Source organism: Doryrhamphus excisus, linkage group LG9 (assembly GCF_037039965.1).
Source record: "Doryrhamphus excisus strain RoL-2023G ecotype Guam linkage group LG9, RoL_Dexc_Guam_v1.1, whole genome shotgun sequence".
NCBI classification, from domain to species: Eukaryota; Metazoa; Chordata; class Actinopteri; order Syngnathiformes; family Syngnathidae; genus Doryrhamphus; species Doryrhamphus excisus.
The window spans coordinates 7,058,573-7,075,491 of record NC_136365.1 but is presented as its reverse complement, the minus strand read 5'-3'; the positions used below and the strand labels follow the sequence as shown (position 1 = coordinate 7,075,491).

General features: G+C 37.9%; 1 protein-coding gene across 1 annotated transcript in view; it reads right to left on the bottom strand.

The window, feature by feature from the left end:
* Positions 1–16,919, bottom strand: part of prkcaa (protein kinase C, alpha, a) — a 99,580-nt gene that overhangs the window by 64,607 nt on the left and 18,054 nt on the right. The window lies entirely within an intron of this gene.

Here is a 16,919-nt window from a genome sequence, read left to right as displayed (position 1 = left end):
TGAAAACTTTTTTTGGTAATGGTAATGGTTTTATTTCATTTGAACATGCATCAGATTACAATTGAGTGCATCACATCATCAGTTCATAGTTCCACATGTCCAAAAGGAGTAGGAAGAAGCAAAGCTTATTAAGTCCTACCCCTTCATCTGGTACTTTTACAATCAGTAACTGTTACATTTGTTCACTTCCTGCTTTCCATAATACAGTTTAAGGTTTTTTTTTTGTTTTTGTTTTTTTTTAATAATGCACCTCGTACTGAAGTACAAGGTGATATGACCATACAATGACATAATGGGTACCATAGTAACTGTCAATATAGTGATATATATAGCACATCATCCTTGTATTTAGCAAACATCAACTGCTTGTATTGTTTCTTGAATTGGCTCATCGTTGTGCATTGTTTGAGGTCCTTACTCAATCCATTCCATAGTTTGATTCCACATACTGAAAAGCTATGGCTTTTTAACGTAGTCCTAGCATAGAAGTGTTTCAAATGTAGTTCTTCCCCGAGATCATATTTCTCCTCTCTTGTAGAGAAGTATTGGATGACATTTTTAGGTAATTGGTTATTTTTAGCCTTATGCATTATTTTTGCTGTTTTTTCCAAGTGCTCTGGCCATTTTTTGTGGAGTTATTTGCACACTCGCAATGTTACAGAAAACGCAAAAAAATCCTGAATCCAGACGGTGATCCAGATCACCCCCAAAATTTTAACACTTCTTCCATATCCCATTTGTGACAACTCCGGAAATAATTCTCCAAATCCATCCACTTATTTTGAGCACCAACAAACAAAAACACAACGTCTGCACTGCGATTTTTTTTTTTGGAGGTAAAAAAGATTTAAGTCCAGATTTTTCTGCTTTTTGACTAACTACAGTGTGTTGCTTAGCAGACTGACACATCCTTGCTTCTGTCTGTGCCTGTCAGACATTTGAACTCGCACTTCATGTTTACAAGGCCAACACTTGCTGCATGACAATGAAAGCGTCTTACTGGTGGTTTCCATAGTCTTCACTTAGCGCTTGAACCCCGAGTTCACTCCATTAGTGGTTAGTGTTTTATCCTTGAAGTCATGCATTTTCAAAGACCTTGTCGGTGGGACAACATATTCATCTGCACAGTGACAGGGAAAATCCATTTGTCACATTAACACGATTTAACGACATGACGTCACCTGTGCAGAGCAAGACAGTCTAATTACATTGTGACACAGCTGTCATTCTGTATTGACATATGATACATATACAAATATGTGCATTGAACATATTTTTAAGGACATGCATCCATATGTTTGACAGCATGTAATACACACTATACATAAGGTGTACTTTCACAGTAGAGCTGCGTGGGTGAGAGCCACTTAGAAACCACACAGTCTTATTTATACTTCTGCTTTACACAGGGATTTTACTTTTTCCAAAAAAATGTTTTTCAACTTAAAATGCCCAGGAGATGTACACAGCAGTCAGTAGCTTAAGAAAAACATAGCGTGTTGTTTTTGACTAACTTTATCCCTACTAAAGGGGGGTGTTCATTAATAAGGAAAGGTTGCCATTAAGGGGAAATAAATGCAGCCTTCCACACGGATGCATTACAGCACCACAAGTTAACCCTGACTAGCCTCTGATGCCTCCGAGGAGCTATTGGTCAGCACAGTCAATTACCAACATGGAACCACGGGCAATAAATCAGGCCGCACCAACCCACAAACTAGACACATCATACATCTCAATGATTCAGTAGCAACATTATTCATCCGACAACAGACGCTGCTATGAACGATCCTAAATGTACTCCAGAAAACAGTGGGCCACACAGGATGTCAGGTTGTTCTTCCAAATCTAATCAGTCTTGTTCCAAGGGTTACAGTGGAAGGAACTCATTACTTCTTGAGCTTTAATAGCCGTTTCTCTAATCAGCAGTGATCAATAGGGATACGTAATGAGACTCAGTGTCATAATGGCAACATAAACTGAAGTAACCGGAACAAAAAAAAAAAAAATGTGCTTGAAGGCGATATTGTGCAAGTAACATTTCTGTTGCTCATCACACCAGCACACAACACTTCCTCATTATCCACCAATCACGGTCATGGCGAGGTGCAACCACAAATACCAGCATATTGTTACAGTAATTTCATTCTGTTTGATTAATACAAGATTATTGCATGTAGAATTAACTAGCAAAAATCAACACAATTGTGTATCAATAATCTCTGCTCCAATTGTGCAAAATGTTTGTATTTAGACAGCGGCATGTATGCAAGTACTGTAATTCTTTGTATTGCTGCTGGTTCGGCTGTCTGTGATTTATGATTTGTTGTGGATTTTATTTCATATTGGTGAATTTATTAGTACTATTACAATTATTATCATTTTATACAAATGACTGGTCCTTCCTGTAGAACCCAGGTGTTGATGGTGATCAAAGGAGATAAGGCTGGACCTGTGTTTTTTTTTATGTACATTAAACAACCACACACAAAGTATTTTGAGGATATGACATAATTAGTATAATGACAACAAGAGAGCAAAATTGATACAAACAAGTACTAAGTAAACCACTTGTAGCTTCTTCTGTACCCATGGGAAAACATGTCACTAGGGTAAAACGTCACATTTCGAGTCTGAAGACCAGAGGATATGGGCAGATATACCAGAAAAGTTGACTGGCAATAGGTGGCATCGACTACCGTAGCCGTAGCGTTGTTTTGTGTGAGCAGCTTTGAAAAGCATTTATCCGCATATGACGATCACGTGTTGTTTGCATGCAATATATTAAGTAGCATTCTTCACACTCATATGTAGTACCTGTACAGTAAAGATTAAAAAAATGATGTCATTGGAGTAAAAAAATATGTCGAGAGATGACCCATTTTCACGCTTGCTGAACTGAGGTCTTGCATGAACTCAAGTATGATGACTTTTGTGCAGAAAACAGAAATGCAAAACACACACCTAATAGAAATCTCAGATTTTCTGCTATTGTGTCCGTGAAGTCTTGTGAAATGTCAAGTGGTTCAATGCATACATCACCCCTGACACCTAATGCAGAAACATCTCCTTTACAGAGCAACCTTAATTGGAACATGACATTGATAGAATATCTTTGCTAAACAAGTGAACGTATGGTCAAAGAAACAGTTGTAGCTTGTTAGTTTTGTGCGCTTGATATTGTGTGTCTCTCTTTTCATTTGTAATTTGAGCTCAACAGGTTCGTTATATGCCTCTGATGTAATCTTTCGAATTGTCCCTGGGCACAATTAATTGTAAAGCAGCTGAATGTCGAATGGCAGCCTTAAAATCAATACTCATTGACTTTCACCGACAACAAACAAACGAAAGGGTTCAAGGGTTCATTGAAGCAATTTTCTGGCAGTTCTGTCTTACAGTAAAGCTACAAATAAGAAATTACATTGATTTCACCATCCCCATAAATGCTGAGATACGCATCATTACATTTCTGTTACAGCTCTAATTGACTGTAAACAGTTCGTTATAAAGAACTAGAGATACTCTATCATTTTCCACCTATGACAAGTGCTGTTACATACAGCAAATTAAAAGTCTTGACCAGGGGTGGGCAAACTACGGCCCGGGGGCCACATCCGGCCCGCCAAGTGTTTGAATACGGCCCGCCCAATCTTTCCAAAGTATTTCATTTAAACTCAACATACAACCTGGCATCATGGCCTGAGCCAACCTTTTGATGGTTTTATCAATTTCGTTTTTTGACATGGTCTGTTGTTTACAAAGTGCTCCTGAAAAAAGGGACACAAGCACATAATAATAATAATAATAATTAGAATTATTATTATTATTATATTATTATTAGATTATTATAATTATTATTAGAACTATTATGATTATTATAATTATTATATTAATGCTAATTATTATATTAATTATGTAGAATATTATTGTTATATTTGCATTTTTTACATAATAATAATATAATAATTATTATTTTAATTTTATTGTAATTATAATATTTTATTATTTTTAAAATATCTAAATATAAATATAAAATAATAAATAATAATAGCAGATTGCATGACAATTTTACAGATACAATAATACCAGGTGGACTGTTACGTGTAAAATATATAGTCTGCCCCCCCCCCCCCCCCCCGTAAATTTTGTCATATCAATGCGGCCCGCGAGTCAAAAAGTTTGCCCACCCCTGGTCTTGACTCATTATGTACACAAAACATTTCAGCAGCAGCAGTGGATCCAACTATCCCCTGGCCCTGCAGCCGCTGTAGAATAATAATATTACAAAATTAGATTTGTTCACATATAAATATTATCCTAAAGTTTGTATATATTGTAAAATCATCTTTAATGCCGCACAGGGAACTCATCAGAGCAGCAGCCGGTTCATTTAAAAGACAACTTACAGGTTTCTCTAGGTGTTGTTTGGGGTAGAAGCAACATTCAAATAGGCTTTTTAATGTCTGTGTGTAATACTGCAAATGTACTGGTTTTCAACCAGTACATAGTATATGGTTATATGATTAGAAAGAGCAACAGCCAAACAGGGCATTTAGACTGAACTTTTAGATACTGTTTGAAACACTAACTGTTGAGGGGCAAACAGGGACAACACCGGGGTGGTTTCCAAGGCAACAAGGCATAATAAAGTTGTTATAAGAATCCAAGCAGCCTAGCTTACAATGAACCTTAGGCAATGTTATTGAACTGAGCCACAGTCGCTGTTGTGGGAAAGACAGCAGACGTAAAGTAGCATCAATGACTATGAAAACATACCCAGTGATATTGTATGCTCCAGGCCAAGCTTGCTGTTTACTGTACCAATCTTTCTGACATACTATTGAGTCCAAACAGTAACAGGAAATAACAATGTTCAAAATCAAACCAGCACAAAAACTGTCCCCTCTCTAATAAGCGGAATGAAGATGTTGAAATAATAGGTGCACACAAAAGTTATTCAAATAAATGTCCTCCGTTCCATAAACATCAAAATGTTGAGGGCTTGTAAAGCCTCAGTTTTACACTATAACATCTATAAACATGCATTTAACAGCCGAAGAAGACATAATCAGAATGATTTATGAACCGGAACTACTCTCTTCCAAAGATAGAAAAGATAAACAAAATTCCTCAAGCAGCTGTAGACACACTATAAAAGCAACTATGCAGACACTAAACAGGCCATTTACTCTGGCAATTTTAACTGGTGCCTAATTACATAGCCCTCTTTAAAAAAAGTCCTCACCTCTATTGATTTTAATATTTTTTTTATCGTAATAAATGTATGCATAGGGTATGTGCATGATTTGCATGCCTTGGAGATTTTAAGGAGCAGATATTAAAACAGTATTAAATATTCACAGTCAATAATGAGACGAAACAGTAATATGACAGCAATATGACTTATTTATCAGAGGCATTCATGCCACCAAGGCCAAAAAACAGCTACTGTATGTAACGTAATGGTTTGGAGAAGATTTCATTTAGTATGTGCATGTACAAAATCACCTGCACGGTGATGAATGGTTAGCGTGCAGGCCACTCAGCTAGGAGACCCAAGTTCGATTCCACCCTCTGCTACCTCTGTGTGGAGTTTGCATGTTCTCCCCGTGCATGTGTGGGTTTCCAGTTTCCTCCCACATTCCAAAAACATGCTAGGTTAATTGGCGACTCCAAATTGTCCATAGGTATAAATGTGAGTGTGAATGGTTGTTTGTCTATATGTGCCCTGTGATTGGCTGGTGACCAGTCCAGGGTGTACCCCGCCTCTCGTCCGAAGAGAGCTGGGATAGGCTCCAGCACGCCGGTGACCCTCGTGAGGATAAGCGGTAGAAAATGAATGAATGAATGTACAAAATCATTTCACTTGAGTAAATTCCCTCAAGTAAACATTGCTTTACAGTGTTTTTTCCATTGCACATGTTCTAGCAGAGACCCATTACAGTATACTGTCATTTCCAGTGGAAATTTCTTTGTTTGTACTTGTATACTTGTTTGTATATTTCTTAGGTATATCTTAGGTATATCTTTTGAGTGTTAAGTTGCTGTGTGATGAGTTAATGTGCTGTGTAAGATGACACAGTGACTGTTACGTTGAGTTATGACCTCCTGCAATTTCCAATGGGTTGATAAGCTCTTTGAGTTTATTCACATCCCATAATTAGCTCCTGTCAAATAATGCAAATAATAACTTTGCACTTTTCTTTGTTCTCATACATAAAATTGTATAGTGTATTGTACAGTGGCTTTTGATAGCAGAACATGTAGTCAACAAGAGTTGACTAAAGAAGTTGGTATTGAGATGCCAATAACAAGCATCTCTAATTATTAGGCGTGTCATCAGACAGATGAGAGGATACACAAGACTGGGTCTACAATAGGAAACTAGATTTTAATATTACTTTTGAGAAAAGTGCAATACATAACAAATAAAATCTTGTATCTAAATCTTGATCTTGTATGGGACAAGATCTTGCAGCATGAGATCTTGTGATACTCATTATATCATTATATTTTCTTATCAACAAGTTCTGAAAAGTCTGTGCTTCACCACACAAATATTACTGATCAGTCTGTGTATTCATGCAGCTGACATTTACAACTAAACAACGGAAATGCTTATTTCTGAACCCCAATGAAAGCGGAGCAGTTTGGATGAAAGCAGAATACAAACTGCCATGGACCATGTAATCCAGCAGGACAGCAACTAAGTGCGAAAAATAGCAGTCAGTGCAGATTTGTCCTGTTAACAGGTCCAAGATGGCAGTTGAAAAGAACAGGGGCACACTGGTGTGAACATTTGCTCTCCCATGAGGGCAACTCTTTGAGAGCCTGGTAGGTCGTCTCTGTTGTGCAATCAGGCTGTTGTTGTCTTCAACTACTCAACACTTCTAATCAAGCACAAAAGGACACAAGATCGCCACACTATTTTGTTTGAAATCTAAAAAAGAATAACACAGGAATGCTATTCTATTCATTATGTTTTTAAGATCATATTACAACACCTGAAACAAACACTTGTGCCTCCCTCGATTTAACAACTACAAACACAACCAGGGAATTTAAGGCTGGCTTGTAAAAGAAAAATAACTTACTTTCACACAGAGCTGTGTTACTTTCAACTGTGTAGAAAAAAAAACATAGAAGAGGCTCTTATTTCAACAACCTGACTAAAGACTTCCAACAGAAAAAAGAATGTCTTGGAAAATGCTCAAAAAGGGATCTCAAAGCTCAGCGGGCTGAGTGGGTTGGCCGCAGCTTCCTGTTTCAAGGGCTGGACTTTATTTGGACAGCTTTACCACGGCAAATACACTCTGCATTCTATTTGTTATCTGTAAAATGTTGATCAAGAATCATCAAAACAGGAAGATTTATGGGCAAAAATCCAGTTATGTACTTAGATTGGTTGTTTGACATTGGTTAATATTATGGACAACATATTAATGATACTTAGTGACCACTGCAGAATACTATTAAAATTTGAATGTCTTTTTCATCATACTTGAAAATGCTTAATTTAGGCAAAAACTTGCTTAAATATACATGTGTTTTCATTAAAAAATAGGCTGTATTCAACCACAAAATAAATTTTTCAAAAACTATGATAGAGTGAAGCTGGGAAATTTGATGGGCAAAGTGGCAAGGGATGACTGTATCACAGACGGTGTACAAACTAGTATAGAAAATTGATAGTTTACTATGTAATTACACGGTGATCCAGTTTACTTTATGCACAAGGTAATAACATGCTTTCTATGTTTTTTAATCAGCGCTTCCTCATCTTATAAAATATGAATACAAACTGAATTATGGCAATAAATTGATACTCTACTTTATTTCTGTTGTTGTATGAATTAAACAAGAAGTGAGGATGACAAAAAGTGAAGCGTTCCATCTGACAGTTTTGCAGTAATGTGTACTAATTAGAAAGCTCCAATTGTTTATTATATCCAACATGCATAAGTTGCTCAACAGAACAATCGTAATCAGAGCACCTGAAGGCTCCTGCCACTGAAATTCTTGTCCTCTTAGAAGAAAAAAAAAATTGGAGTATGCTGAGGAAAAAGTAGAAAACAGTCAAATAAAATATAGTAAAATATAACTAGAGGAAAATGCTTTGACTATAAGATAATGACTGCATCTACAGTGTAAAGCAGCAACAAAGCCCCTGAATAGCCGGGCAATATGGGATGCCTTGCCCGTATTGACATTGTTTGTGCACCAGAAATTATTAAACATGTCAAATAGTTATAGATACATCCACAAATTGGATGGACAAATAGGTTTACACACTCCTGAGATGGAAAGAATGGGTTAATAAACAGCATTTCAATGTGAGACAACTGTAACATTAAGCATATCAACCACGTATTTTTAAAAAAATAATTTTAGGTGTCTGTAAAATTAAATACATAACACACATGATTTATTTCCGCAGTGCGTCTCTCTCTGTCCTAATGCCGCATGCAGTCGATCATTTCCACATGAGTTATGGCTGCAAATGGAACCAAAGATGTCGATCCTTGATAATGTCCCTGCTATTGCTCATGTTATAAATTATCCTCCATAACAGGGCCTAATAAATAGAAAACACTGTCTCACAATTCTGGTGAAAAATATTTTTTCATTGGCAGCATTCTGGGAATTCATGACTTGCGACACCTACAGAAAGCCTGCAACGCTTTATTTCTGTCAGCTGGTGCCAGGACGCTGAATAACTCACAGGCGTGAAAGCACGGCCTTAGGGTTCGGGCGTAATGAAGGCTAAATTAATTTATCGGTATCATACTGTTAAATAGGAAGTACTTTTTTTCTGTACAAGAACATTCCTTTCATCATCTTCTGCTCCCCTCATTAACTCTCTTTTTCTTTCTTTCTTTCTCCCTGCTAGGGAATAAGCACACTTGTTCAGTGTTGTGTTGCAGATACCCACTGGACCATTAAAGTGATGGTCATAATAATGAGTCGCAGTCGTCTTAATGCAGCTGAGGCAACCAGCAGAGGTGCTGTTGATTCAGTCTCAACTATCGGCTGTTTGTGGCCCATAAGCTGTGCTGTATGGAGAAATAAGCCATATTCAGCAAGACCTTGGCTCTGACACAACTCTTCCAGGAAGCATTATCATGTCCTATTTGCTTCATCTTGGTTTGTGTCAATGTTTATTCCTTAGAGGGAGTTTTTCCTTGCCTCGGTCACCAAATTGCTGACTTGTAGGATTTAGTTCACTCTGAGGAGCAATATTTAAATGCAATATACTAAGTTCTATGTGAAGTATTTCCATAATGCCTCATATTAACAAGATCTCAGTGTATAGACTGGTCATGTATCTCATCTCGTTTCATATTATCTACATACTGTATTGTATATAACTCTGGGAAAAACTGTTGATTTTGTTAATACTTGGGTTGTTTATATTGTTTATTTTTCTATATTGTGTATTTTGTACTGCTGAACTGACTCTGTACTTTTGCTGCTGTGCAATACAAATTTCCCCACTGAGGGACGAATAAAGGCATATTTTAATCTTAATCTAATCTCTTAATAATTCTAGATCTGTTTCAGGAATGAAGTGCTGTCTGAGAACCTGTTACAAATTGGTGCTATTATATGTCAATAAAAGTGACTTAACACTGGCATCAAAACTGGAGTTCAGAACATTCAGAATCATGCATCATCCATACATTAAAGGAAAATTAAGTCAAAATGTACATTCTCACATTGCAAGTTAATCACTGCATCATGTATAAAGGCCAAACTGGGTGTGCATTCATCTTCTTCCCAATCCACAATCCAAACCTGCTGCTTCCCCCTGAAAATGTCACAGCTCCATGAAGTTAAAAAGGACCCTTTGAATAAATCAGGACCTTATTCCCTTTATTAAAAATGAATCGAAGACATATAATCCCAGGTAGAATGTGAAATAATGACTCTTTTAATCATAGACTAATAATAGCTGCAAGGAGCACACTAATCCAAGTGTTATATAGCTGGTGTTAGAGTAAAAAATTGTCTTAACACTTCCTCTCACGATGCAGGCTAGTATGCCAGTAGTGCAGTGGGCCAAAATGAGGCCACAGAGTAACAAACAAATACAACATACTTGTCGAACACAGAGAAATAGCAATATGAGGAGAATTTGGGGAGCATTAGTCATCAATAGCATTTTAATGGCGAAAGAAACAATGATTAGAATGTAGAAGCATAAACATGGGAATGTACGGAAACAAGGTGAGTAAATAAATAAACACTCAGTGACGCATAGAATTCTGCCAATGTGGAAAAGACCTTATTAGAGCTAACATAAGTTTCTGCAATCAGCAGTATGCGCTCTAACAACAATGAGGCAGAAGATGGCCATTAAAAACAAAGATGAAGGAAGTAACATTAATGGAAAGAGAATGCAGCTGTCGGAAAGAAGACAGTATCAGACATGTTATAATACAGTGGAGGCAAAGAATACAAGAAAATAAGTGTCTCGGACATAACAAATGACAAAAAGAATTAAACATGGAATGTCCCTTGAGGCTGCACTGAGAGTGAAAAAGGAAGGACAGGGATAATGACACCGAAGTTTAATTACAGAGGCCAATTTCTGTGCATGTTTTCCTTTCTCTTCGTTGTCCTCATCTGTGGTGAGCTGACCAGAAGAACAGTTTATTGTTCTTCGCACAGCCTGAAGTACAGTATGTGTGTTCTAAGATAGCACCACACTATTACCATCGCTTACATAACTGCATCATTTGCTCTAGTTTCTCTGTCCAAATCTTCTTCTTATCTGTTTTTTTTTTCTTCCCAAACTTTGAATAACACAACTGAGCAAGCGTGCAACACGTTTCAGAGCGCTGACGCAGTTGCTCAGAGAAATGGCATTTGGACACAATGGAAAAGGGAGACACTCTGCTGTGAGAGTGTGTGTCATTGCCCCCTCATTATCAGTCGGTTTGGACTTTAGCATGAAGAACACACATAGTTAAAGAGCCCAATAACATCCCGTCTTAGAAAGTAAACAAGTAGAGCATGAAAAAGAAAACTGTTGGTAAGGAGGCAATTATTATATATATATATGTGTATATATAAGTTATTATTATAGGGATGTTTAGCTAACCAGTTGGGGTGAGTAAAGCACTTGAAAAATAATTCAGTTGCTTTGACATTTGTCAAAGACTTTTCTTCTTTCTGTTCCCTTTCATATTGGATTCATTGTTATGTTGTTTTTTTTATGAAGTAAATGTTTTAAATAAATAAAAATATATTGTCATCACCATAGTTTAAAAATCAGCCCAGGATGACGATTAAATTAGTGTATTAAAAAGTAAATTTAAAAAAAGTAAAAAAGTAAATTATTAAAAAGTAAAAGTAAATTAACTATTAAAAAGTCTATTAAATTTAACTTTAACTCTCTTTTCGTTCCCTGCCCTCTTTGTACCTGCATGTGGAGGAGGGGCTACATTGACTGGCCGCAGGTTAGCCTCACAAGTCAGCATTTCAAAGGTTAATGCTGCAGAATGCCACATATTTTGTTTTTACACAGCATGACCAAGGTTAGTGCATGAACACATACAAACTGAGGGGTGACATTTGCTCAAATGTAGTGACGAGGAAGCATGCGAAGATGACCAAAGAAGATGACCAAACGATGGTAGAAAGGAGCCTTCATCCCAAATGTCAATTATTGCATTTCTGGAAATGTTCTGGAAACTGTTGTCAAAATTAACACTGTTAGTGGTAACGTGAGTGCTGGCAGCAAAGAGGAGCTGTGGTTCATTAAGGGAAACATGAATTCCGACATGTAGGTGACCCTCACTTTAAAAATCTGATTAAGATTAACTATATTAAAATTGAGCATTAAGACCTGAGTAAATACAGCCAAAGTGGTGTGCATCACTGCTTTTGTCCATATAGTCTAGGGATCGACCGATATGGGTTTTTTTTGGGCCAATGCCGATACCGAATTTTTTTCCATCATCCTTAGCCGATGGCCGATTTTGCTCGGGCCGATACTTGTGGTCGATACTGCTTTTGCTGCCTCAATTTACATGAAAAAATGACAATGATAACAAATATTACAGGTTTAAACAAATATTTATTTAAATGTAAACACTGAACACAGTAGGATTCAGCTTTCTTAAACACACATTTAAACGGCATTATCAACTTATTATCAACCATGTGCAAAACATTTCTGTCATAGTTTAAGTTTTATCTAGCATCAATGTGATGACTGCTCCTCCGCAGGGGGACGCACATCCCCCCCCGCCCCCACAAGCACAAACACATCACACTGACACAATTTAGTACGATATAAAACATTTCTCTCATCATTAAAGTTCGTGTTGTGCTCCCTAAAGACCTCTGATAGCAGACACGGCTGCTACTATCCCACACGCGTATTGGCCGATACCGATTCAGGTAAAGAACGCAAATATCAGCCGGCCGATGTATCGGTCGATCCTTAATATAGTGCATGACTGATGAGTTCCCTTACTGCATTTTCTGATTGTGTATCATTCATTCACTGTTATCAGCCTCAGACGCTCACCCCAAAATAGCAAGTCATTCATAAAACCTGTCAAGTAACACAAAACACATGACTCCATCACAATAGACTTTTCACAAAATGACATGTGACGTGAAGAATGCACACAGTGGAGAGTCACAATGGCCTCTTCTTGAAGCCATGAGGTCACAGGCGCACATAAAGACCCAAACACACGCTGTCAGCGTTGCTATACACCTTGTAATGAGCATGAACCGCACAAAAGGGAAGCACACAGCAGCCAGTGATAAGTGTCGTGACGGCACTTGATGGCGTGGGGTGGGGGGTGGGGGGGTCGGAGAAGGAGGAGATGGATGAGAGTGACGTTGCTAAAGTTACAACTCAGTGAGAAGGTGACTGATGACCTCATACTGGCTACCACCTCGCCATAGAAATGGGCTCATTTGGCAGGGCCCACTTTTCTCCTTGTCTGTCTGCTTCCTGTGCAAAATTACATTTGTAGCTGTCTATGCTTATTCTTTGCTGTCTATGCTGGGGCCTATCCCGGCTGTGTTCGGACCAGAGGCGGGGTACACCCTGTACTGGTCGCCAGCCAATCACAGGGCACATATAGACAAACAACCATTCACACTCACATTCATACCTATGGACAATTTGGAGTCACCAATTAACCTAGCATGTTTTTGGAATGTGGGAGGAAACCGAAGTACCCCGAGAAAATCCACGCACGCATGGGGACAACATGCAAACTCCACACAGAGATGCCCAAGCGGGAACTCGAACCCGGATCTCCTAGTCACAGCGCACATATATACAAAAAATTTAGAGTAGGTGTGGCCCAATCCGATAGTGATATCAGATATCGGTCCAATACCAGCCAAAAAAATTGGAATATGGCCTGCATCTTATAAAATTATTTCCTTTGCGATGATAGTAGCTCTCTTGATATATTAAGGAAGTATACCGCTGAACAAACACTCACCATGTACAACTGACCTTTGCATGCCAGCAAAGACTCACTCCACATCATTATGATCCTACCACCACCTTGAGCAAAGTTCAACCCTTAAAAGATATTACAACACAAACACAACGCAGAAGGTATTTTCCAGGGCTGTGTGCTTTACATATATGTGCGTTACATATATATGTATGCTGCACATATAGACAAACAACCATTCACACTCACGTTCAGACTTATGGACAATTTGGAGTCGCCAATTAACCTAACATGTTTTTGGAATGTGGGAGGAAACCGGAGTCCCCGGGAAAAAAAACATGCATGCACGAGGAGAACATGCAAACTCCACACAGAGATGGCAGAGGGTGCTGCTGGAACTAAGAAGATGAAATGTGTGTATCATGTTTACATAGGGTGTAATCGCCGACGGTGCAGGGTGATGACATATAGAAAGAGTGACTGCAGGGAGATGGATGACGGAGAGGGAGAAACGCAAGAGGTGGTTACAGTGAAGGAGTTTCATCATGTGTAATACGGAAAACATGAGCAGGCACTTTATGACCGCGCAGCTCATCTACATCCCACAATAAAGTTTGTTATTCCTGTGGTAGCTGTACACAGGAATATATGAGGCGATCCACACTTTTATATTGTGTGATATTATACACAGTACACTATGTTATCATAGTATGCCTATTGGAAGTAAAAAGTGAAGATAATCAGTCCGGGTGAAATTAAATCTCGACTAATTTGAGTACCTGAATGACAAAAAATAAACACAAATTTTTATTTTTCCTGCTTCGAGAAATCGCTTACATAACCCACGCAGGGGAAGAAGGAAGCAGACGTTTACTTGAAGACTGAAGAGGTGAGAGAAAACAACAAGACGAGGAAAAACAAACATTCAGAAGATGTGGAAAGTGTGGGAGCAAACACTTACATACCACAGCAGCACGTATTCAATGTTGCAGCAACAAGGAGTGAAAGGTCAGAGAAAAGGTAGAATTTATGTCACACAAATCAATCAGATTGATATTAATACCTTACTAACACAACATTAACCGTGTGCAGGGTTAATTAAGGCTTTCCCTTAATTATGACGACAATGACAATTGTGTGGCAACTTTATGAATATGGTATGCCCACATATCAGTAACTGGTCATCTCTAACAGACAATACTGTGTAATGGAACAAGGACGTGTTTGTTGTATAAAATGAATCAACGTGGTTGATGTATAAAATATCCTAATGTGTTCCACTACATTCATTTTAGTTTGAAAAACTCAAAATCTTCTAGTCTAGTGTAATCAGCCAATCTGCATTTAGGGTTCATAAATGCAGTCATCAACATCAGTTAATAAGCAATTCAGTCTTAGTAATATCAATTCATACCTAGACCTATTTCTCTTCTTTTTAAATACCAAAAATATGATTCACTGCAAAGATTAGAACAAGGAACTTAATGACGTAGTAGCAGGGTCAACATAAGGACATGCCTCTGTGATTTCATTTATAGGTGTTGTACACCTTGCCAATATAAATTAGTCATATATATACAAGCTATTGAAAACTTTTCGCAAGCAAAATAAGAAAAATGTCACGTTACTCGACTTAATACAAGAGACAAGGGACAAAACTGCTGATACTGAGAGGGACGGCTTTTGAAAAATGGCAGGGATTGAATGAGTTAATCACTGATACATCATAATCAGTCCACTGATTAATCGGTCGGGCTCTATTGTAAGAAACCAAATAGTGGTGCATTATTAAGTCAAATGTCATATTACCTGGTGTATCTATTGTTGCTCTTTAGAAAATTAAAACAGTTTTATCCAATTACTCAAATACATTTTCAGTAGAATACCCATATATTCCATAGCTTCAGCCCAAATAATTTGCTTCCATGCTACCTAATGAGGACAAGCACTGCAGTACAGAAACCGGATGGATGGATGCTTGCTTTAGGCATTCAAAATAAATAATGCATGTGAGCAAAGTGTATATGAACAAAAGAACACAGTGTAGTTGGAAGGTTAGGTGCGGCTCAGTATGTTCAATACTTTCATAAGGGTAAGATATTTTTTATATGGCATTGCGTAAGTGCAAATACTGCTATTCCAGATGAGGCTTTACAAATGTACAGGTACAGTTACAGTATCATCATCTTGATTGGTCTCACAGGAGTGTTACTTGTGTATTACAGTATAAGGCCGTACTCACACATATGGTATTTGTATAGTGATGGACCTGGGCGTAAATCTCCCTCCCTCTCCCGGCCCCTGCTGCTTACTTTTACACTGAGCATTTGAGCCACGGTCAATTTGCTTCTCATCCCTTCTAGACTGCTGTAATGCTCCAGTTTCTCTTATTAGTGGACTCTTTCCACTTTATTTTGAGCAAGGTGGAAGTCCATTATTTCCAGTGTCGCATAAGGAAGACTCAAAGGCAAATAGATGAAGATTTTATGTAGCTTTTGCCTGTGATATTATACTGAAATTATATTATTTATTATTATAAAGTGTAAAAACGTCCTCCTGCCAAAAGAGGTTGGATGTGTTTTCTGTTATATTTCTGTCTGCCAACTTTCATGAAAAGTAAAAGAAGACTTGGCCGTGGGTCAAGGAAGTACCCATTACATTCTGAGACAGATCCAGCTTAAGGTGTAAATGTAATGGAGGGCATTTTACTTAATACAGACTTTACACAAATACATATAAATTAATATGCATGAAAATGTGCTATGCGGTTGTCTCCACAATCGACCTCTGTACTGGTGTCTGGTAATATATGAGTGTTGATTCTGGAATACATTTCATTGTGAAAAAGGATTATGAGTGTCAATTAAATATTTTGTCTTGGATTAAACAGCACTTTGTAACTGTGTCAGGATTATGCAGGCATGTAGAGGGATTAAGGTAACAGAATAATTTAATGTCCATTCTGGGAACATTTTCTTTTTTTTTTTTAGGAGGAACACTAAAGTGCTTTTCGACAGCGCTTGGGAGGATTACCTACTTAAACATGGTTAATAACCTCACTGTTAGTTGTGTGTCTAAACACAGCTAAAACCCTCAAATCAGGGCTCTAGACTAAGGTCTAACCCTGGACTAGGGTGTGGAGCACAAGTTTGTCAGCAACAAAAATATGAAATAATAATACAATAAAATGGACAAATTAACTGGCATGTTGCAAATAAGGGGCATCTTGTTGGCAGGGCAAACCAACCCAACTGTTTTTTTCGGGGGGGGGGGGGCTGTAATTGTGTGAAACAAATGTACTGTTTGACACAAACCTGAAATTTATTTAATGCCTGTTTTACAGTACTAACCCATGGGAATTGCATTTTTCACAGACAAAAAAAAGACAGGCTGCGTAAGTGGTTAGTGTGCAGGCCACACAGCCACACAGACCCAGGTTCGATTCTCTGCTCGGGCATTTCTGTGTGGAGTTTGCATGTTCTC